Genomic DNA, 25,403 nt, shown 5'->3' with positions numbered 1-25,403 from the left:
TTCTGGGTCTCAAAAACGCCCACTTTCCCCGGTAGTTGTCACAGATACCGACACGGATTCTGAATCCAGTGTCGATTATGATGATGCGAGGTTGCAGCCAAAATTGGCAAAGAGTATTCATTATATGATTATTGCTATTAAGGATGTGCTGCATATTATAGATGACCCCGCGGTGCCTAATCCGAAAATCCACATGTTTAAAGAAAAGAAGCCTGAGGTTACTTTTCCACCTTCTTTTGAATTAAATGAGTTATTTGAAAGTGCTTGGGAAACTCCAGACAAGAAGCTGCAGATTCCCAAAAGGATTCTTATGGCGTATCCTTTCCCTATCAAGGACAGGATACGGTGGGAATCATCCCCAAGGGTGGATAAAGCGTTGACGTGCCTGTCCAAAAAGGTGGCGCTGCCGTCGCAGGATACTGCTGCCCTCAGGGATCCTGCTGATCACAAGCAAGAAACTACCTTAAAGTCAATTTACACGCATACCGGTACATTACTCAGACCGGTGATAGCGTCGGCTTGGGTTTGTAGCGCTGTACTAGTGGGTCAGATACCTTATCTACTGATATGGATACGATGGATAGGGATTCTATCTTATTGACCCTGGGTCATATTAAGGATGCGGTCCTTTATATGAGAGAGGCTCAGAGGGATATAGGCATACTGGGGTCCAGAGCGAACGCTATGGCAGTTTCTGCCAGGCGAGCACTGTGGACCCGACAGTGGTCGGGTGATGCCGAATCCAAACGGCATATGGAGGTTTTACCTTACAAGGGTGAGGAGTTGTTTGGGGAAGGTCTCGCGGACCTAGTTTCCACAGCTTCGGCAGGTAAATCAACCTTTTTACCTTATGTTTCCTCACAGCCTAAGAAAACGCCACATTATCAGATGCAGTTCTTTCGGCCGCATAAATCCAAGAGGGCTCGGGGATCTTCCTTTCTTGCCAGAGGTAAAGGCAAGGGGAAAAAGCTGCCAACTACAGCCAGTTCCCAGGATCAGAAGTCCTCCCCGGCCTCTACTAAATCCACAGCATGACGCTGGGGCTCCGCGGGTGGAGTCCGCTCTGGTGGGGGCACGTCTTCGTCTTTTCAGCCAGGTCTGGATTCATTCTCAGGTGGACCCCTGGGCAATAGACATTGTTTCCCGGGGGTACCAGCTGGAGTTCGAAGAGGTGCCCCCTCGCCGGTTTTTCAAATCGGCACTGCCGACTTCTTCCCCAGAGAGGGAGGTAATTTTGGCAGCAATTCAAAAATTGTGTCTCCAACAAGTGGTGGTCAAGGTTCCCCTGCTGCAGCAGGGGATGGGCTATTACTCAACCCTGTTTGTGGTCCCGAAACCGGACGGTTCTGTCAGACCCATTCTAAATTTTAAATCCTTAAACCTATACTTAAAGAGGTTCAAGTTAAAGATGGAGTCGCTTAGGGCGGTCATTGCAAATCTGGAAGAGAGAGAATATATGGTGTCTCTAGACATAAAGGATGCATACCTTCATGTCCCCATTTATCAACCTCATCAGGCGTTCCTGAGATTTGTGGTGGAGGATTGTCACTACCAATTTCAGACGTTGCCGTTTGGGCTGTCCACGGCCCTGAGAATTTTTACCAAATTAATGGCAGAGATGATGGTGCTCCTGCGCAAGCAGGGGGTCACAATTATCCCATACTTGAATGATCTCCTGATAAAAGCGAGATCGAGAGAACAGTTGCTGGTCAAGGTAGCACTCTCCCTGAGGGTGTTACAACAACACGGTTGGATTCTAAACCTGCCAAAGTCACAGTTGGTTCCATCAACCAGATTGCCTTTCTTAGGCATGATTCTGGACACGGAACAAAAGAGGGTCTTTCTCCCGACGGAAAAGGCCCAGGAGCTGCAGGACTTGGTCAGGGACCTGTTGAAGCCGGACAGGGTGTCGGTACATCACTGCACGCGAGTGCTGGGAAAAATGGTGGCGTCTTACGAGGCCATTCCATTCGGCAGGTTCCATGCCAGAACTTTTCAGTGGGACCTTCTGGACAAGTGGTCCGGGTCACATTTACAGATTCATCAGATGATCCGCCTGTCCCCCAGGGCCAGGGTATCTCTCCTGTGGTGGCTGCAGAGTGCTCACCTTCTAGAGGGTCGCAGGTTCGGAATCCAGGACTGGGTTCTGGTGACCACGAACGCGAGCCTCCGAGGATGGGGAGCAGTCACACAGGGAAGAAACTTCCAGGGTCTGTGGTCAAGCCAGGAGGCTTGTCTACACATCAACATTCTGGAATTAAGGGCCATATACAACGGCCTTCGTCAGGCGCAGACCTTACTTCACGGTCTACCGGTTCTGATTCAGTCAGACAACATCACAGCAGTGGCTCATGTAAACCGCCAAGGCGGCACAAGGAGCAGAGTGGCAACGGCAGAAGCCTCAAGGATTCTTCGATGGGCGGAGAGTCATGTAAGCGCTCTGACAGCAGTCTTCATTCCGGGAGTAGACAACTGGGAAGCAGACTTCCTCAGCAGACACGATCTACATCCAGGAGAGTGGGGACTTCATCAGGAAGTCTTCGCAGAGATTGCAAGTCAGTGGGGTCTGCCTCAAATAGACATGATGGCTTCACGCCTCAACAAGAAACTTCCGAGATATTGCGCCAGGTCAAGGGACCGTCAGGCGTTTTCAATAGACGCACTGGTGACACCGTGGGTGTTTCAGTCGGTCTATGTGTTCCCTCCTCTTCCTCTCATTTCAAAGATACTGAGAATCATAAGACGGAGAGGGGTTCAGGCGATTCTCATTGTTCCAGATTGTCCTCGAAGGGCCTGGTATCCGGATCTACAGGAGATGCTCTCAGAATATCCGTGGCCTCTTCCTCTCAGGGAAGACCTGGTACAACAAGGGCCCTGTCTGTTCCAGGACTTACCGCGACTGCGTTTGACGGCATGGCGGTTGAACGCAGGATCCTAGCGGAAAAGGGCATTCCGGAAGAGGTCATTCCTACTCTGATAAAGGCTAGGAAGGAGGTGACATCGAAACATTATCATCGGATATGGAGGAAGTATGTGTTTTGGTGCGAAGCCAAGACTGCTCCTCCGGAAGAATTCCATCTGGGCCGTTTTCTCCACTTCCTGCAAACTGGAGTGAATTTGGGCCTAAAGTTAGGCTCCATTAAGGTTCAGATTTCGGCCCTATCCATTTTCTTTCAAAGGGAATTGGTTTCTCTTCCAGAAGTCCAGACTTTCGTGAAAGGGGTGCTGCATATCCAGCCTCCTTTTGTGCCTCCAGTGGCACCATGGGACCTTAACGTGGTGTTACGGTTCCTTGAGTCACACTGGTTTGAACCGCTTCAAACAGTTGAATTAAAGTATCTCACTTGGAAAGTGGTCATGTTGTTGGCCTTGGCTTCGGCGCGGCGAGTGTCGGAGTTAGCGGCTTTGTCTCACAAAAGCCCTTATCTGATTTTCCATGTGGATAGAGCTGAGTTACGGACTCGTCCCCAATTTTTGCCTAAGGTGGTTTCTTCTTTTCATATGAACCAACCTATTGTGGTGCCTGTGGCTACAACGGACGTGGAGGATTCCGAATCCCTGGATGTGGTCAGGGCATTGAAAATTTATGTGGCCAGAACGGCTCGAGTTAGGAAAACAGAGACTCTGTTTATCCTGTATGCTGCCAACAAGGTTGGTGCTCCTGCGTCTAAGCAGACTATTGCTCGCTGGATCTGTAACACGATTCAGCCGGCTCATTCTACGGCTGGATTGCCGTTACCAAATTCGGTTAAGGCCCATTCCACTAGAAAGGTGGGTTCTTCTTGGGCGGCTGCCCGGGGCGTCTCGGCTTTACAGCTTTGCCGAGCAGCAACTTGGTCGGGTTCAAACACCTTTGCAAAATTCTACAAGTTTGATACCCTAGCCGATGAGGACCTAATGTTTGCTCATTAGGTGCTGCAGAGTCATCCGCACTCTCCCGCCCGTTTTGGAGCTTTGGCATAATCCCCATGGTCCTTACGGAGTCCCCAGCATCCTCTAGGACGTAAGAGAAAATAAGATTTTAAACCTACGGTAAATCTTTTTCTCATAGTCCGTAGAGGATGCTGGGCGCCCGTCCCAGTGCGGACGACATACTGCAAGACTTGTATATAGTTGTTGCTTACATAAGGGTTATGTTTCAGTTAAATCAGTTTTGGACTGATACTAGTTTTGTTTCATACTGTTGACTGGTTCATATATTCCATGTTATATGGTGTGAATGGTGTGGCTGGTATGAATCTTGCCCTTGGATTTACAAAATCCTTTCCTTGTACTGTTCGTCTCCTCTGGACACAGTTTCTCTAACTGAGGTCTGGAGGAAGGGCATAGAGGGAGGAGCCAGTGCACACCCATACCTAAAGTTCTTTTTAGTGCCCATGTCTCCTGCGGAGCCCGTCTATTCCCCATGGTCCTTACGGAGTCCCCAGCATCCTCTACGGACTACGAGAAAAAGATTTACCGGTAGGTTTAAAATCTTATTTTAAGCCTTGTCATGTACATCTTTCCACTCTCGAACGTTGTTCTATTTTCCTCTGCCGGGACATCCACTATGGCTGGGCAATCATCTGCTGCATTTGCTACTGCCATGGTGCTCACTGTTTGAGCGGTTCCTGGTCCTAGTATAGCCTCACACAACTGGTGGTAGTCGACCCATGCCGGTGTCCATATGGTTTGAATTCTTTCCATATAGGCATAAAATGCTGCTGGATTTTTCCTAGGATCTGGGGACTTGGCAACTATACTTAGGTCGTTGCCATACCATGGTTTGTGGTGTTGGCTCTGTACGATATATGGATCATTCACCCTGGCTCCATCATCTGGGTTGCGTATTCTTTGCACTTGTACTGGATACAAAGAAATAGGCAATGATGACCGTCTTTCAGCGTTTCTGGTGGCATAGATATTTTGACATGGTGGTTCATGGGATGAAACCCAGTTTCCACAATTTGGGCAGTGTTCATATCCTTCTGGAACACAAAACTGGTATACCGGACACAATCTTTCTGGAAAATGTGTCATTTCATTTTGTACATTATGTACCTGGGCATGAAAAGCTGTAGAGGCTGTGTCTTGACCCCTTGTTCTCCTCTCCGCCTGAATTGCACCCTTTCGCTTATAGTTCCTGATTGTGGACTATTGTTTCCTGGACTCATAACTTGATTCCAGGTGTCCATCACTCGTCTAAACATAAGGGGAGCTTTAGGTGGCCAATTTCTTTGCTTTGATCTTGTTGGGGTTTCCTGTGATAAAGTGTCGGGACACTGGGGCATGCTCTGTACACATAGCTCAGGTAAATCATTCAGGTTTTCAACCACAGATCCTTTCAAGATAGGGCTGACTATTCGCCACTCTTTTCCTGGCTCATCTCTTTTCAATTTCACTGTTAGTGAGCTTGTAGATGATTCCATTCTGTTCATACTAGGGGTACCTGGGTGTGCATGCATGTCTGAGTATAGGGGTGGGGCATAGAATGGAGGTGCTGTTGCTGATGTTACAGGCAGTGAGTTTAACGCTGGTTGTGGTGCTATTGGGTACTCTGGTACATTGGGGAAATCATTTTCCTTATCTCTTCTTCTATTTTCTGCTTCTAATTCTTTTGCTACAGTGATCCAGATGGATACTTGATCTCTGCAATTATGTTTAATTATCCAACTTTTGTTACAGGAGGCAAATTTTTCCCTTTTCTCTGGGTCTAGTGTCCCCTCTGACGGAAAACCTGCTCTTTTGAAAATTTTACTTATTCCTTTCAGAGCTTTCCTCCCCTCCCTGTTACTAACAATATCCACGGGTTTGTCGGGCCCTGACATCTTTACAGACTGCGCTCCCATGCCTGGGTGTGTGTGCGCGGAACCCCTCCTGATGTGGTATTTTAGTAACCCCGTATGAGGGACTCAAAATCTCCTTGTGAGACGCTGACTCTGAAGAATTTCTTCTATCCTTGTACCTAAAGAGCTCCTTAAATCCATCTGTGGACAAATGACTGGGGTTGTAGTGTTGCCCCTTCCTCCCTGTATTGGTGGAAAATCTATTAGTACTGCTCCCCATTCTATTAGTACTGCTCCCCAAGATTATTTCTTCTGGATCACTGAGGTGCGTCCCTAAAATTATAGTTAAGTCACTCCAAGGGTCTATCCCCCTGCCTATATAGACTCCTGCTTGTACCAGTACCCCTGTTGTCCCTTGTGTTCTTGGTAAACTCCCCACTATTCTTGGAATACGTTCCCCTATGTGTCCTGTGCACCTCGGGCAATCATACCTGAGTCTCCTTGCTATTGGGTCTACCATTAATTTTATCCCTTGTTTCCTTTCAGACAGTAACTGTTCTTTGTCACTGACCCAATCCTACCCCTTAACTGTCTTGCATAGGGACATACAATAGGAGAATGCAAATTACCTTGCCTCCCTTGTTCAACTGGGGTGCTAACATGCGTTACCACTATAAGTGTAAGGTTTTCCCAAGGATGGGTTTTTGATTTAAAATATACGCCGGGGACTGCTTGGATTGTAGAATTCCTACCACCTTAAGTGCTCTTGATCCTACAGTTTGAATTACAATATATGCAGTACAATGTATGCAGGAGAATCTAGTTACTGGCACTGGTTCCATTGTCTAGCAGACACCCGACTCCCCCCACCTTTTCAAAAGCATATCGACAGAGTACATACAACAGTGCAAGGATCCCAAGACAAAGGGTGACAATAAGTACTATATCTGACAGACTCTCGACCATCTCTTATATCTGGATTTTCTGTCTTCTGGATACCCTCTCAGTGCTATGTATGTTATCTGTGTACGCGGCAGCTGTTTGAGGCTGTATGGGCAAATGGGTCTTAAACCTGGGATTATATGGTTCCTAGGCCAATAGGTTATGATGTTAGACCAATCATTCTCAATGTAATGTTCCAACAATTCCCTTTTTAAATGGCAACCTATTGTACAGTAAAATTCATCATCATTTTCCTCATAACCAAATGAGACTTCAGTGCTTGTAATTGCCACCAATCTCGGTGCTACGGACCCTTTGTATTTTCTTAACACAACAACACAGGTACAAGATTTGCACACACCTCTTTGGTTATTTATCAATTCAAACTGTTTATCAGCATTAGAATATACCTTGGCCATACGCCACCTTATGTTTTTTTTTTTTTAAACAGTTTGTTTTCTTAATAAACCTGTATTACTATTATCAAAATCTAAAAGTTTCCTGGATATTTGATTAATTCCCTCTGTGCACTTGTGACAAATTAGCTGAAGATATTTACCCACAATTCAACAATATGACATACATGTAGGGTACCTTAAAAAAAATTACTTCTGACTGACACTGGGTTCTTTAAGATGATCTCTGATCTTCCCAACTGGACTTCCACAGATTTATACAAGAAGCGCTGAGTCAAGTGAGCAGGTAGAAATCTACACATTAAATCTTACTTACCGGTTTTTTATCAGCGGTTCCTGAAAGATCAGAGGATTTGTTGCCAGTGGAGGAGATGCTGGAAGATCCCCGGACGATGCCTCCAGAATGTTACGGTACTTTGACCACTCTAGGTCTGGTCTATCAACTCTCTTCAGTCATCAGTCAGAACTCTGTTCTTTTAGCAACCGGTTGGAGGTCAGTAAATGAAAAGATCACACGCAGGATTATGTGTAACCTAGACAGATCATGGCTGACCCGCCCAGGGCCCGTTACGGGTTTATTTTTATAGTCTGAGAACAAAGGAATAATGCTTGCCAATACATTTATCCAATCAAAATACACCATGTATGTCTTAGAACCTGAATACATCAATTGTCATACAAGATTTTAATTAGCAATTAGAGCATCCTTGAATATGTTTTATTGCTTTGTGATTATCAGCCTCTCGGACATATACTCAAAACATCCTTTCTGATGGTCAAAAGGGTCAGGGTCCCACTGTTCTCGATGTTCAGACATATTGGCGATCTGCCTGACTGGCCTTGGATACATCTGGTGTTGTATGTCTTTGAACAATTCATGCTTTGAATATAATATTCTGAGTAAACAATTTTCTGAATATCTGTGCAATATTTAAGGATACATCAACACATTTGTGATTAACAGTAAATATCTTAATCAATGCGAAAAAGCTTGAATCAATATATATTTGCTATACTGCGGAAACTGTTACACCATCATAGTGATCGAGCAATATTATAGATAACTGCTCAAAGTATCCTTCCTCATGGGAAATAATTCATCAACCTGTATATGCAAACATTACAAATAGATGTTACAATATATATATATATATATATATATACAGAACGTCAGTTATCGCTGGGGGATTATTCGCAAGTGGTTGTTAAAAATTACCCTCAGGGATGCTAAATCGGGGGATTTATTTCAACACCAAAGTTATTATATATATGTTTCTAATATATCAGAGCATTCCCAGTTATCGCCTTAATCTTAAATAATGACACCCCCTTCTACCAGGGTATAGGGATGTTAACTGGATTATCAAAATTTATCAAATCAAATATGTGTATATGCTTAATACCATTAGTATTCTGTTATTGTCTCACTAATTAAAGATATTGCTCTCTGTATCCTAGATAGAGTATTTTTCTATGTACTGTAGGTATGTATCAATCCTGTGTTCATTATTTGCTACAATGTATTCCACAGTACCCAAAATAGGATTGGAGACAAAATAACAGTTGTCCTCATCACAGAAGCCTCATATGCTGCTAATATAGGTAGCTCATGTGCTGTTTATTTAAAGACATGCATGATCTCTTATACATTTATCAGAATCAACTGTACAGGCCAGGTTTACTCAGTACACTAGGAATTTTTTGTGGTACAATGCATTGCCAAGCAGCAACATGCAGGAGGAATACATAGCATAAGAAGGGGGTAAAACGTAGCATACATTACAAACATTACACGTATGAGTTCATACTGCACATTGCAACTGTACGATAGACTTGACATATTATACATGTAAGACTAAAAATGAAGGCATCTTGGCAGAGCAGCACCGAGGCAGCTATTCGCGGCGCCAAATAGATCTCAAACAATGCCCATAATACAGAAGATTTAAGAAATACATCAAAAGATAAACCACACAGACAATTAAAAAAAAAAAAAACCTTGAGCACACAGAAAGCATAATGCATGATTGGTGTAGGCATTTTGGGTGATAACCTCCAAGGGTTGTGTATTTCACCCTCACAAGGTACCAGGTGCGGCAGCCATCTTAGGCGCACTGCGTAGGATTACCCAGGGTGGAATAGTCCACCCCTAGAAGAGAACACAAAATGGGGAGATTGCAGAGTCCTAAAGTTCAGAGTAGGGTTCCAACAAAACCATCAGGACCATGTATTTTTCATCCCATCCGCAAGCGCACCAGATAAGGCAGCCATGTTGAGCGCTCTACGAAGGTTACACAGTGGGAGATGAGCCATAAAAGGGCTAAATGCATGTATGGGAAAACTGACACGTGTGTAGGAGTATGCTATACCCTGCATGGAAAGATCCAAATGAAGCACACCCTGCCCACGGAGGAACCATCCGAGCCAGACATGTGGGGCGCACTGCATAGGTTACTGCTGGCAGGGTATGCAACCAATGGAAGTAAACATTATAGGAATAGTACACAGTGGGGTGGAAGTACGCTGTTATTGCATGTCCTTATAAAATAGAGGTTGTATCTGCCAACTCCTTGTCTCTAGACACAGTGTGTAATAAATCTAGTCACTCATAATATGTCAGAAAATAAATTCAGTGTGTCCGGGCATTTCACTTTCAGCTCTTATGCAGTAAGAATAGATAGGTCTCTCTACAGGGCCGGTTCTGGACCTTGTGGCACCCAGGGCGAAAGTTTCCTTTGGCGCCCCCCATCCATATAGATATACAAAAAATACATTTATGTGTGCGTTCCCGGCAAGGGGCGTGGCCTCGTCTGAAAAGACTACCTTACACCCCAGTTTTTGACCCTGCACCAACAGATCACGGCCACCACAGGAAAAAAAATAAAATACCATATTAAGCCCCACACAGTAATGCCCCCTGCACCATATTATGCCACACACCGCAATGCCCTTGATATATTAAGTCCCCATTTTACACATTATGGCAGGCAAGAGTCCCCATTTTACACATTACGGCAGGCGAGTCCCCATTTTACACATTACGGCAGGCGAGTCCCCATTTTACACATTACGGCAGGCGAGTCCCCATTTTACACATTACGACAGGCAGGGCCGGTGCTAGGGTGTTCGGCGCCCCCCTGCAAACTCTAAATTTGCGTCCTCCCATATTCATTTGGCGCGCGCCGGGAAAGGGGTGTGGTCTCACAAGTAAGGGGCATGGCCACACAGTAGTAAAATTACGCCACAATGTAGCACAATCTTATTAATCTTATATGTAATGCCCCACCCGTAGTAGTAGCGTCCTTATACGTAATGCCCCACCCGTAGTAGTAGCGTCCTTATATGTAATGCACCCCAGTAGTAGTAGCATCCTTTTACATAATGCACCCCCAATAGTAGTATCATCCTTATACATAATGCCCCCCGAGTAGTAGTAGCATTCTTATACATAATGCACCCACAGTAGTAGTAGCGTCCTTATACGTAGTGCACCCCCAGTAGTAGACGTGTCCTGATACGTAATACCCCCCAGTAGTAGTGGCGTCCTTATACGTAATGCCCTCCCGGTAATAGTAGCGTCCTTGTACATAATGCCCCCCCAGTAGTAGTAGCGTTCTTATACGTAGTGTACCCCAGTAGTAGTATCGTCCTTATACGTAATGCCCCCAGCCCCAGTAGTAGTAGCGTCCTTACACGTAATGGCCCCCCCAGTAGTAGCGTTGTTACACGTAATCCCCCCCTGTAGTAATAGCGTCCTTATACGTAATGCCCCCCCAGTAGTGGCGTCCATAGAGCGCGCGCACAGACATACCTCACACACACACTTCTCTCTCACCCTCTACTTACCTAATCCAGTCTCCCTCTGTACAGCAGCCAGGTCAGTGTAGCTCCGCCCCCTTACGGCCCGTTTAGCCACGCCCCCTGTCGTCCCATGTAGCTCCGCCCCCTTCTGTCCCGTACTCGGCGCTCACACAGATGAGATGAGGTGAAGGGAGGGAGGAGGCGTATCATGCTGCAGGTGCCCGCTGCCAGTGCCTGTCACACAGTGACAGACACAGCAGTGGCAGCAGCAGCAGCATGGGGGACAGGACGGCGCAGCAGGGAAGGGATGCAGAGTAGGGGAAGCGCCTATCCGTCCCAGCGCCTCCCTGCACTGCATCCCTTCGCTGAGCGGGTAGCGCCGTGCCTGACGACAGGCAAGAGTCCCCATTTTACACATTACAGCATGCAAGTGTCCCCATTTTACACATTACGGCAGGCGAGTCCCCATTTTACACATTACGGCAGGCGAGTCCCCATTTTACACATTACGACAGGCAAGAGTCCCCATTTTACACATTACAGCATGCAAGTGTCCCCATTTTACACATTATAGCAGCAGGGTCCCCATTTTACACATTATAGCAGGCAATCCTCTTCTACAAAGAAAGGGGGTAATTCAGAGTTGATCGCAGCAGCAAATTTGTTAGCAGTAGGGCAAAACCATGGGGGTCATTCCGAGTTGTTCACTCGTTGACGATTTTTGCAACGGAGCTATTAAGGCAAAAATGTGCATGGTACACAGCGCGCATGCGCTAAGTATTTTAGCACAAAACGTAGTAGATTTACTCACGTCCGAATGAAGAATTTTCATCGTTGAAGTGATCGGAGTGTGATTGACAGGAAGTGGGTGTTTCTGGGCGGAAAGTGACCGTTTTCTGGGAGTGTACGGAAAAACGCAGGCGTGCCAGGATAAACGCGGGAGTGTCTGGAGAAACGGAGGAGTGGCTGGCCGAACGCAGGGCGTGTTTGTGACGTCAAACCAGGAACAAAACGGGCTGAGCTGATCGCAGTGTAGGAGTAAGTCTCGAGCTACTCAGAAACTGCTAAGAATTATTTATTCGCAATTCTGCTAATCTTTCGTTCGCAATTTTGCTAAGCTAAGATACACTCCCAGAGGGCGGCGGTCTAGCGTGTTCAATGCTGCTAAAAGCAGCTAGCGAACGAACAACTCTGAATGACCACCCATGTGCACTGCAGGGGGGGGGATATAACGTGCAGAGAGAGTTAGATTGGGTGGGGTGTGTTCAAACTGAAATCTAAATTGCAGTGTAAAAATAAAGCAGCCAGTATTTACCCTGCACAGAAATAAAATAACCCACCCAAATCTAACTCTCTCTGCACATGTTATATCTGCCACACCTACAGTGCACATGAGGCAGGTGAGGCAGAGCCTTTCCTGTCATACTATCGTTTGTGCCAGAGTTTTGACTGTATAAAGTATATGAAAAATACAAATAATTTGTTTTAAATATCTTCTTTGTATTATTGTAATCATTTCTATAGCCAAAACTCTGAAGTAAAAACTCTATGGCAGGTGAGGCAGTGCCTCACCTGTCTATCTTTTTAGCACATCTCTGATCAAAACTCAACAAGTTTCCAGGAGTTTATACTGCTGCACCTGTGTATAATGACCAGATGTACCCTTTGGCTCATATATTGCATGTAAATCTGTCCCTGAGGCAAGCCAGTGCCTCCTGAGCCATTTAGCTCACCGCATGTCCCTGGCGAATGCATGTGTAGCAGAGCTGTACTAACAGATTTTGTGCAGTCTCTGAGTAGCCCAGGACCTACTCAGCCGCTGCGATCACTTCAGCCTGTCCGGGACCGGAATTGACGTCAGGAACCCTCCCTGCAAACGCTTGAACACGCCTGCATTTTTCCAAGAAACGGTCAGTTGACACCCACAAATGCCTTCTTCCTGTCAATCTCCTTGCAAACGCCCATGCGAATACATCCTTCGCACAAACCCATCGCTGAGCGTCAATCAGCTTTGTACAGCGGTGCAACTGCGGTGCTTACGCATGCGCAGTTTAGACCTGATCGCCCATTGTACAAAAACGCAGCCTAGCGATCAAGTCTGAATTACCTCCATGTTTTTGCTCAACTGCTAACAAATTTGCTGCTGCGATCAACTCTGAATTACCCCGTATATTGTCCATATTGCACGGAATATTGCACTGTGTGTATCCAGCTTAATTAGCATTGGGCCTTATTCAGAAATGGAAAAGCTATCCAGGGGGTCTGCGCATTCATGGTGATTGACAGGCGACAAACATGATGGGGCAGCGATGCGGCGTTGGGGAAGAGGGGGCAGAAAGCGCAGACATGACATGGATATTTTCGGGGCCAGCAGATGACATTGCCTGCATTCCGGAGCATGGAAACATGTCGGTGATACCACTGCATATGCAGCCATGCAGGGGTGATCTGATCGCAATTAAATTGCGATCACGGGGTGGCCTACACATGCTGGACATGCTCCCAACATGACCCCTCCAGGAGGGACACAATGCTCTGCTTCTGCACTTTTGTCTTAAGTTATGATTGCCGGCACCTGTTTTGTACAGGTTAATGCATAAGAAAGGTGTTTCACCACAGGTGATGGCAATAATAAATTAAGAGAAAAGTTCAGGAACAGAGCATTCTGTCCCTCATGGAGGGGGTCATGTTGGGAGGTATGCGGAACCAGCCTTCGGTGTGAACGAGGTCTGACTTGGCTGTGACACAGATTGCAACCGGCATTTTGGTGGAAAGGGGTATAAAGTATGCTAGTGTACATTGCCGATATAGGGGGTCATTCTGAGTCGATCGCACGCTGCCAATTTGCGCTGTGATCAGGTCTCTATTGCGCATGCGTATGCACCGCAATGCACACGCGCATCGTACGGGTACAATGCGGATCGTTGATGAGCTATGGATTTAATGAAGAATCCATTCGCACAGCCGATCGCAAGGAAATTGACAGAAAGAGGGGGTTTATGGGTGTCAACTGACCGTTTTCTGGGAGTGGTAGGGAAAACGCATGCGTGTCCTGGCGTTTGGACGGTGGGTGTGTGACGTCAATTCCGGCACCAAAAAGACTGAAGTGATTGCAAGGGCTGAGTTAGTTCAGACCTACTCTGAAACTGCACAAAATGTTTTTGTACCGCTCTGCTGCACAGGCGTTCCCACACTTGCAAAGCGAAAATACACTCCCCTGTGGGCGGCGACTATGCATTTGCATGGCTGCTAAAAACAGCTAGCGTGCGATCAACTTGGAATGACCCCCAGAATTAGCTGCAGTTACTTCCAGTGGCTTTGCTTGATACATCTTGGAAAGCTGATTCTGCTCATAGCCTATGAGGTGCAAGCAGAATCAACCTACCATATATTGCTGGAAAATGCTCTGCGCAACTGCCAAACGTTATAATTGAATTTGGGCCAATTTATTTTTAGTTATAAAACATCTGGTAACTGAAGTGAGGTCCATGGTGCGTTCTACAGTGCAACACAGCAAGCCTAACAAAAATGAGTATCAGCACATTGGGGCTGATTTTACGTAAAAATAAAGCTGTACAGCATTTGTGAGCTACATGCAAAAGCAGGTAGTATTTACCCTGCATGCACAAACTATAAATGGTTTTAAAACCTTGCATTACAACATGATTTGTTCAGGTGCAAGTTTACTTGCTTTACTGGCTTTGCTCCTAATTCAGAATCTGCCCCATTGTATTTGTTATAGGCGCCTCCTACTTGGCAGCTTGGAAGGCTGGCTGGTGCTTTTCCCTGTGCAGTATTGTGGTAATTGAGGTAGGTTATTTTTTTCAGCCCTTCAACAGAGAAACAAACAGCCATAAGGAATGCAGATACACTTACAGGGAAATAGGCTATGAATAGAATGGTATAAGGAAGTAGCGGAAGAGGATAAAGCTGAGACTAATCACAAATGGATGAATCTATTACATGAGTGAAATCAATCTGTTCAGGATCATAAGCATATTCTGCCTGTATTGCTTCCCCTGCCCTTGCTGAATCATGTGGTGATAAATAAGCTCTCCAGTTAGAGGATTAAAACTTCAAAGAAAATCTGGATTTTATGTTTGAAGACCGTGTTGAAAAATACATTTGTATTATTGTTTAGGAGCTCATCAAGAAAAGAATAAGGAAGAATGGAACAAGTAAAAAAAATTGTTATGTGTCCATACCTCCCAACTTTGGTCCGGGCCAGGGAGTGACATGATTGCGTGTCGAAGGCGCGCACCCCCGGGTGTGGCCTATCAGGAAGGGGTGTGGCCTCACGGCAAGTGCCACGATCGCAAGCCACGCCTCTGTTTTCGTCATTATGGGGGCATGAACAGCGCTCAGAGAGGGGAGGTATCTCCCAACTGCTCCCCCCACCACCACCACCACGGGACACTGCAACCCGCGGGTGGGAGCATCCGTAAAAAACTGGACTGTCCCGCCAAAATCTGGACAGTTGGGAGGTATGTGTATCTATCTGAATAATTTTTATGGAGCCGTTGGATTTTCACCTAAAGCTGATGCTTTGTTACCAAAAGAGGCATCAGAACAGAGGGGGGGCAAACATAAGAGAGGCGCCAATGTACAGGAGGATCGATGTGCGGTCAGGTGAAAGAGCAGGGGCTCCACCTCCTTCTCCTTCCAGTGGTACCGCCTCCTCCTCCCCAGTGGCTCCGCCTCCAGGGGTGCCAAAATTGGATTAAAACTTGCCCCCTAAAACATTCTGACACCCCTTGTTACCAACCTTGTTTTGCCTTATAAATTGCTGCTTTAAAAAAAAACAGGCAGACTCACAAAAAAGTCCCACACCTACAGAACTCTGAGGCTATTACATTTGCCCAAATATCGTTAAATGTCTGTCTAGCAGTAGCTCTGTAGCTTTAAGTGGCTGCTGGACACAGAAGGAGAGAAGCCCTGGCAACAGCTCACATGCACTAATTACGGAGCACCAGGAGCAGTAAAAGCAGATTAGAGGTCTGTACCATCCTGTCATCTCCCAGACCGGAACCCCTACACCTCCTTCCTTCCCCTGTTGGAGGTGAGGTGCTGACAAGACTGAACAGACTGCCATTCTGCTTTCAGTGATCTGTCCTTAGTGCATGTGCACTAAGGGGGACTCTCTCCTTTTGGAAGAGTATAGGGGGTCCATGATGAAAGAGAGGGAAGCAGACCTGATTGTAGATGTGCTAAATTTAGTACATCTACGATCAGTTTCTCTTACATGTGGGAGGACGCCCAGCACAGGGTCAGTACCCCGTACATGTGAGGCCCTACCTCCCCCCTCCCCACCCTGCACAGAAAGCATAGTTCCCTACCTGCGCAGCCTACATTTTGGGTCACGGCGGCTGCATGTGATGCCATGGCCCACCCGCGCAGCGGTCCAGACATGCCTGCGTTGTCAAGACCGCGCCCCACCAACGGCGTTCTAACGCTGTTGGCACGCCCCCTCCTGCCCCGCAATTCCCTCTGCCTGTCAATCAGGCAGAGGCAATCGCACCAGCGAGATGCAATCGCATCTCACTGGGTCTAACTGGGTGCGCACCAGCGACGTGCAGTCAGGGGAGGCAGTGCCTCCCCTGTCATTAATGATTAAAATAATACAATATACTTTAGCCTTTGTATTATTTTAATCATTTATACCTCTGTTCTCAATGTGTTTAGATGCACAGCTTTTGGTGCCTCCCGCTGCCAATGTAAAGGGGCAGGATACGGGGGGGGGGGGGGGGGGGGTCAAGCATCAGGCAGCAGAATCCCATTAAAAAAAGCCCTTGAAGTGGCACCTAAAGAAGTGCCTCTTTGTCAGGGGCGTGTTGTCAGCCCATATGAAAGCACGCCCCTGTCACAGAGACTGATGTGATTGGGCAGTGTAGTATTCCGGGGGCGGGGGTGGACACCAAGGTAATGCCCACCCAGTGGAGTAACTACCATAGGTGCTGGGATGCGGCTGCTACGGGGCCCCAGATGCCTGCATGGCCCGCTGCTCCCCTGCACCCAATCACGCTGAAGCACAGTGCGAGAAATGGATGTCCCAGTAGGGTGGCACCGCAGCAGACGATTGCTGCACGGGTCAGTCCCGATCTCACCTCTCTTGGTGGGGCCCCCGGTTGCGTGCATTACATTGCTGGGGCCGGGCATCGCAGTGCAGATGGTGCGGGGTGTGAGAGGGTGCCGGCCGCAGCTGCTGGGAATGGGAACAGTTACCGCGGTTCAGATGCCTGCGTGTGCTGCCTGGTACAGGGTGTGAGGGGGTGCCAGCCGTGGCTGCTTAGAACCATGGTGCAAATGGCTGATGGATACTTGTGCAGCCTAGTGTGGGTCGGGGGGGTGGTACCGGCCGTGGCGGCTGCCGATGCAGGTATGTGCAGTGTAATACAGGCAGGGTGCAATAGAGAGGGAATGCTGGAAGCCACATAATATATACACATAATATGTATGTGTATATATTATATGAGTGTATGTACACACAGTCCAGGTATGGGTGTTGCTGAGGCAAGACCACAGCTCTGCAGAAATTAATATAGAGCAGTTTATTCCTTCAACGTTTTGGGGTCTCAGCTGACAATGTAACGCCTCAGTAACACCCATACCTGGACTATGTGTACATACACTCACATAATATATACACATACATGAGGGATAGGAGGAGGGGGCAACACCTGCCTGCTGACAGGCTGAGGTGGCAGCTGCTGCCATATTGAGTACTTGCACTCCGACCCGAGGGGTAGGAGGGGCCGTGATCCTCTCTCCTCTCCCAGTTGCTCCTGCAGCACTTCCAGGAACCCTGTTGCGACCTACATCCCCGCAGCCTGCAGTGCACTCACCGGCCAGCGCGGTACAGGCTGAGCGGCTCTGCTATGCTGGAGGATGAGGAGACCCACAGCAGGTTTGTTGTTTCCGCTTCTCTTACCGGCTGCGATGGTGGGTGCGGGTTGGCAAGGAAGAGTGACTTCAGTGTGACATGGTATTAGCTCACTCATGCTGTTCTGCGGACCCAGGCTGTAATGTTTATGTTGTATTTTATTATGTGCTCTCACTAGTACCCTTTCCATGTAACCCACTTCCTGGCATCACACTCTCCCTGTTATCCTGTCAGTGTCACCCTCTCTCCAGTGTCACCCTCTCTCTGTCACCCACTGCTGTCACCCTCTCCCCAGCGTCACTCTCTCTGTCACCCACTGCTGTCACTCTCTCCCCAGCGTCACTCTCTCTGTCACCCACTGCTGTCACCCTCTCCCCAGCGTCACTCTCTCTGTCACCCACTGCTGTCACGCTCTCCCCAGCGTCACCCTCTCCCTGTCACCCAATGCTGTCAGTGTCACCCTCTCTCTGTCACCCTCTCCCTGTCACCCAATGCTGTCCGTGTCACCCTCTCTCTGTCACCCACTGCTGTCACCCTCTCCCCGGCGTCAACCTTTCCCTATCACCCAATGCTGTCAGTGTCACCCTCTGTCTTTCACCCGCCGATGTCCTTCTTTCCCTGGCGTCACCCTCTCCATAATATTTATTTTTTATTTGCTAAAACTGACAATATATTTGCTGCCTGCTCTTCGCAAGTTTAATTAGGCAGGCTGCGGGCATTGGCGGTGGCTGCATAGGACCGAGATGCAAATTAGTGGCAAGGGGGCCGGGGTGGTTGATGGTGCCGATTTTGTAGGACATTGGCTTCTGTGGTGGTAGCGGGCATCGGTTTGTGGGGCGGTAGAGGGCATCGGCTCGGTGGTGGTAGGGGTCAACGGAGGGCCTCGGCATACATTATGGATGCTGTGCCTCACCAGCCACTGACCTCACCGAACGCCACTGGTGCACATATGCAGTGCGTCTGCTGCATGTGCGCACTCCAGAAAGGGCTTCAGGCTGCGATCGCTATTGTACCAGAGATCGGGTCTGAATAAGGCCCATGGAGTGGAGAACAGAGATGAGACACAGACACAATTCACAGAGATGTAGAGTTACCACCTTTTTATTTGCATATTTCCAGACAGGAGGTGTGGCCAATGGGGTGTGGTTAGGGGTGTGACCAAAACCACTTTTTATTTTGCAAGAAAAAAAAGTACCAATAAAATAGATTTTGCTGTCCTCAGGCACACTAATAATTTAAATGCTCCTACATCCTTGTTTCTGACATGTTTAGGTAATAGTCAATTCCAGCACGGCAAGGCAGCTTTTCCTTTTATGACATTTTGGTGGGAGGGACTTACGGATATTGGTTATATATTGTAGATTTCATAACAAAATAAACCTTTGACATTTCCACATGCTAGGCAGAATTACCCAATACTTCAGAGCTACCCATTAGCATATTTTCTAATTCAATATTACTGTATGTTAGTTTTGTGTTACCTGCGTTTTTAGAAACACATTGGCCTAATGATGTGGATGAGGTGTTGCTATCTCTGCCAGACAGGAGGAAAGCCATATCTATACATTACAATCTGCAAAGGTCCCCTGTGGATCATTCCATTATTCGGATGGGTACGAAGCAGTGGTTGTCCGACTTCCCAAGGCTTACTTGTGAGTTTTCATTGAAAAACGTACCTTCTGCACAATATCAAGAAATAACATAACTCACACGCATATTATTCACCTCCTAGACAATACTTCGGTGGTTATGTCCACATCTGGTTAGTGTGTCATTATCGTAGACCAGGGGCAGACCTGTTTCATTGTTTCTGGTCTTGCTCATTGCTCCAAGGTTTTTGGTAACAGGTTAGGAATTATGATATTGAGTATCTAGTAAATGACCTGCTTTTTACTGTGGATTCGGTGATCTTTGGGGTCACTCCTGGTAACCATAGTGTCACCAAACGGTGCATAAATTTGCTCTTGGCTATCCATATGGCAGCTTGAAAAACATTTTTTGAAGTCATGGATCCTTCCTAATTCACCCTCCCTCACTCTGTTTAAATGGAAATTATGTAATCTATTTTGAATAGATTGGTTGGAGATGACTTTAGATAAAAGGAAAAATGTGTATCTTCAGTTTTTGATTCTTGGGAAAGGTGCCAGCAGATTTACAAATAAGGAATAGATATTCCATAAAGAGTACTGAATGGGGGGCGTGGCCTGGCTGGCAAACGGGACGGCAGCAGATTGTCTGGGCTCCAGCCTAAAACCCTTTAAAAGATCATTTTTACTGACTCTCACTGGCCTCTTTCCCCCTGCTTGTGATCCCCGTCTCCTCACCTCTTAGTTGAGCCTCTACAGAAGGGAGCCGCGGAGTCGGGCGACAGCCCTTGCTGTCTTTGCGGATTGCGGCCCTCCTCCGTGTATGCAGCCGGGGCCTGGAGTCTGGGGAGGTTCCGGGAGGACGAACGGAGCTGTGCGCGGGCGGCCGATGTGCTTTTTCCCCCGCTGGTCTGCTGGCCGGAGCTCGCTGCTTCTCCCCCCTGGTGACGCCCGCACTCTCGTTTACTGGCTGGATTCGGGAGACGTCGCGCTGCTCAGACCTCCGGAGGAAGGTAACACACAGCGGCGGCCATCTTCCCTGCATGCGCACCAACACGGACGGGCTGTCCGGCGCTCGGAAGCCTGTGTGTATCCTCACTAGATCTTACCTGCTTCCTGCTCCTCTCCCCCTCCCAGCCTTAATGTGTACACCTGGTGGCTGTTAAAGCTCTCCTTACGCTGCCTCACACCTTACTGCACTGCAATCTCACTGACAATACCACACGTCTGCCAGCCGCCCTGAGAGTAATATAAGCCTCTGGAGCCGTGGTATATCTGCCGGTGCCCGGCGCCGCACACTGCCTGCCGACGGACCTGACAGGGGACAAGCTTCGGTGCCACACTGTGGTGGACCGCATCTGGGGACACTCGCATACGGATGACCAGACACGATTGTGGGACCACTTATCCTTGTCCCTCCTTCTGACGCTGCCTGGTCCTTACTCCCCCCGCTTTGGTGTCCTGCTTTGTCCATTGCTATCACGGCCACCCAATATTTGTCAGCTGCCCTGGGAGGATAGCGATAGGGTCACTGGCCCTCATCTCCCCCTCTGCAATGTCTAAGATGCTGGCCTAGCAATACAATCTGTCCTACCTGGACCGTGATGGTTTTTCTTTATACCTTTCCCTTCTCTACATAACGTACATCTGACAAACAATGTCTGTGTCTCTTTTTACATTTGTGATATCCCACCTATCCTCTTCACTTCCCCATAATGGCGCAAAGAAACAAGAAAAACACGCAGGCCCCCACAAATTTTTTTGGACAAAAATCTAAGGGCCTCCCGACTTTTGCATTGCTCACGGATTCTCCTTCCTCCCCCTGTTCATCGGAGACGGGTATAGACCCACAGATCCAAGCTGTTATGACCAGTCTACTTGAAGGGGTACAGTCCGCTTTTAAGCAAGAACTTTCCACAGCTATCGCCGAGTTCAAATCTGATCTCACGGCCCTTGGTAACCGTACAGACGCTCTTGAATCGAAGACAGACGACCTTTGCCGCTCTCAACAACGTTTTGATTCTGAGCTCTCCAGACTCAATGATGAGATGGAGGACCTTAAAGAACGTCAAGAAGACCAAGAGAATCGCTCCCGTAGCAACAATTTGCGCATCTGCAATGTGGCGGAATCAATCCTTAGTTCAGCACTACCGTCCTTCCTGAAAAACTTCTTTCAACACGTCTTGCCTGACCTTTCAGATGCTGATTGTCTGTGTGATAGAGCCCACAGAGCGCTCCGAGCGAAGCCTGCCCCGACACAGCCACCCAGGGACGTTATAGTTCATCTGCATTATTTTCGTTCAAAGGAACGTATTCTGATGTCACTACGAGACTCTCCAGTGATCGTCTTCCGAGATATGCACCTGCAAGTCTTTCAGGATTTGGCCCCCTCCACCATTCAAAAGAGACGGGATCTCCAGCCTGTTACTCGTATACTACGCCAACAACAAATACGATATAGATGGGGATTTCCCTTCATGTTACAAGTTACAGCGAACAATTCTACCCACTCCGTCAAAACCTTACATCAAGGTCAAGATCTGTTGGCTAAACTTGGCCTCCTCCCTGTACCGTCATCTGATGGTGGGACTGCCTCTTCCTCTGGGTCACGACGCTCCCAAGCCCCTTCGCCTGAATGGACAAGGGTAACTCGTCGTCGCAACGACACCAATGACCCTCCTTGATTTTGACGAACTCTTTTTGGATCCACTTGAACAGTTCTCAATACTTCAGGAATGCGTCTCCTGACAGGAGGGGACTCTTGTTATTATCTTCCATCTTTAAATGTGCTTATCGTGGGCTCTGATGTTGCTCACCAAGCTTTAATGTTTATTATCTGTTATACCTAGCCTGGTGCGATCATGCTAGGCTTATATTGTTTGCCTTGTCACCCCATGTTCCCCTTTCCCCCCCTCCCCCCCCCCCCCTCCCCTTTCAATTTTTTTTTTGGTTATGACACAGAACGTTTTAGTTTATTGTTTTTCATATTTTGGGTTACATTATTATATCTTCGGCTCTAGCCGACTCAACCATTTGCTTCTCCTGCATTAGCTTGCAGTTCCCACTACCCCCGTGCTCCCTTTATTTGTTAATTCAGAATATGATGCTTTGTATTTGCGTAGCGGTCCCTGATTGGGACCCCATAATTCAGGGTTTTCTCCCGTATGGGTTCTCTATTACTTTCCTTTTTTCTATGTCTCTGATTCTTGTTTCTTGCTGTTTTTCTTCTTTCCTTTTCCTTCTTCCCGGGGTGGGGTTTCCACGGCTTCTCTTTTGTTCTTTGGTATCACATGGCGCTTAAATTGTTTTCTATAAATGTCAACGGGCTTAATTCTCCCAAGAAACGTACAGTGATGTTGTCCGCCTGTCGGAGAGAGAGGACAGATATAGTTTTCCTCCAAGAGACCCACTTCACCGGTACACACACTCAACTTTACGGTAAGCAATTTACCCAGACCTTTTTTGCCTCTGCGGACTGTAAGAAAAGGGGGGTGGCTATATTGACCCACCGTAACGTCCCATTTGTCCACACTACAACCATAGCCGACCCTGACAGCCGGTACCTGATAGTTATTGGTACGCTTCGCACTGATATCCTAACGCTAGTGTCTGTATACGCCCCTAATCAAGATCAATCACATTTTTTTTCGCACACTCTTTTTGAGACTTAATAGAGTAGCGCAAGGTCACATTATTTTAGGCGGGGACTTTAATACTGTGCTTGACCCCTCCTTAGATAAATCTATTTCTCCTAAAACTAAGAAGGATGCACTCTCATCTGATGCTGCCCTCACATTGACGTCCTCCCTCACACAGCTTGATCTACGACACCTGGCGTCTTAAACACTCTAACGCCAGAGATTATACCCACTTCTCTACACCTCATCAGCATTACTCTAGAATAGATATGATACATGTATCTAACTCACTCTCGACGTTAATATCATATAAGGCATCACTCCCTGTTCATGGACAGATCATGCAGGGGTGTATATCCTGGTGGACCTCTATGGATCCCCTAACAAATCCCGTAAATGGCGTCTTGATGATGCTCTTTTTTCGCACCCCTCCATCCTCTTAGACACTAAATTGAACCTGACACTTTTCTTTGAGGAAAACGCCTCCCCAGAAGTCTCTCCTAGCCTGGTTTGGGAAGCACATAAAGCCACTGTTCGCGGCCAGTTTATGTCCAAGGCCTCAGCCATACGTAAGAAAGCAGCACAGGAAATTTCCTCATTGGAATCTAAAATTTCTGCGCTTTTAGCCCAACATAAACTTGCCCCGTGCGAATCCCTACTTTCCCAGATAAATAACCTCAGGGGTCAGATAAACACCCTTCTATCACGGAGGGCGGCAGCTATACTACAGAAGCTCCGTCAAAAATTTTACGATAAAGCGGATAAAATTGATAGCCTCTTTGCAAATAAGCTGAGAAGTAAGCGAGCTGTAGGACTGATAGAAAAATTGCATTCTTCTGCATCAGACACACTTACTTATGATCCTAAATTGATGGTGGAGGAATTTCGGGACTACTATAGCTCCTTATATAATCTCCCTGCCCCCCTCTTCCCTCCGATTGTCCTCAGGGAGCATGTTCATACTTGCTAGGGGCCCCCTTGCCGAGTTTGACTGAGCAACAGATTTCTCTTCTTAATGCGGATATATCGCTGGAAGAGACGGTTGCCGCTATCAAATCGATGCGGTCACCAGCTGCCCCTGGTCCAGATGGCTTTACTGCTCAATATTACAAAACATTCCATACAGAATTGGCCCCATACCTTACCTCGCTCTTTAATAGTGTTCTAGGGGGAGCATCATTTGCACCAGCGACCATACAAGCTGACATTATTGTGATTCCGAAACCGGAAAGGGATCCAACACGTTGTTCCAATTATCGCACGATTTCTTTGCTGAATGTAGATCTTAAGATTTATGCAAAAATCTTGGCCAACCGCTTAGCTCCCCTGCTTACGCAACTGATACACCCGGACCAAGTGGGCTTCATTTCTGGCCGCCAGGCCTCCGATAATACCAGGAGAGCCATAGATTTGATTCACTCTATCCATAAACAGAAGCTACCATCGTTGTTACTAGCATTGGATGCCGAAAAGGCTTTTGACAGAATCTCCTGGCCCTTCGCTTTCTCAGTACTCCGGAGGATGGGTTTTTCTGGCAAGTTCCTAGAAGGTATTTCGACGCTTTACAGATCCTCTACTGCCACGGTTTTTGTTAATCGCCTCACCTCTTCCGCGTTTAACATCACTAACGGCACCGGACAGGGATGCCCGCTCTCCCCATTACTATTTGCCCTGGTTATGGAACCACTGGCAGCACGGATCCGAGCTAATGTAGATATAGCTGGAGTGCGAGTAGGCCCTTCTGAACATAAAATTGCATTATACGCTGATGTCCTAGTATCTCTGGGATCGCCATCTCAGTCGCTACAGCTGCTCCTCTCAGAGATAGACCTCTACTCTAGATATTCAGGTTATAAACTCAATACGAGTAAGACTGAGGTATTGAATTTTTATATCCCTGGCCCGACTAAGCTCTCACTGGAAAATTCCTTCCCATTTCAATGGCACAAGCAGAAGATCAAGTACCTAGGTATTTTTCTAACACATAGCCATCATCAACTTTACCAAGCTAATTTCCCTAGGCTGCTAGATCGCATTAAGTCAGATTTGTCTTCTTGGTCCAGCTTTTTTATCTCCTAGATAGGTAGTGTAAACTCTGTGAAGATGAACGTGCCACCTCGGATACTTTACCTGTTTCAGACCCTCCCGATATTTGTTCCTTCATCAGTTTTTAAATTCTTACAATTTCATACGTCACAATTCATATGGGCGAATAAACGCCCCCGTGTTCGATTGAACCTCTTACAGCGCCCAACATTTAGTGGCGGCCTAGGCATCCCAGACTTCAGTAGACATTATTTAGCCACACAGCTCTCACACTGCGTGCAATGGTGCAACCCCGAATCTAGAAGGGTCTGGGTATCTATAGAAGCCGC

The sequence above is a fragment of the Pseudophryne corroboree genome, chromosome 3, assembly GCF_028390025.1.
Source record: "Pseudophryne corroboree isolate aPseCor3 chromosome 3, aPseCor3.hap2, whole genome shotgun sequence".
Taxonomy (NCBI): domain Eukaryota; kingdom Metazoa; phylum Chordata; class Amphibia; order Anura; family Myobatrachidae; genus Pseudophryne; species Pseudophryne corroboree.
Note: the sequence above shows the minus strand (reverse complement) of the source record.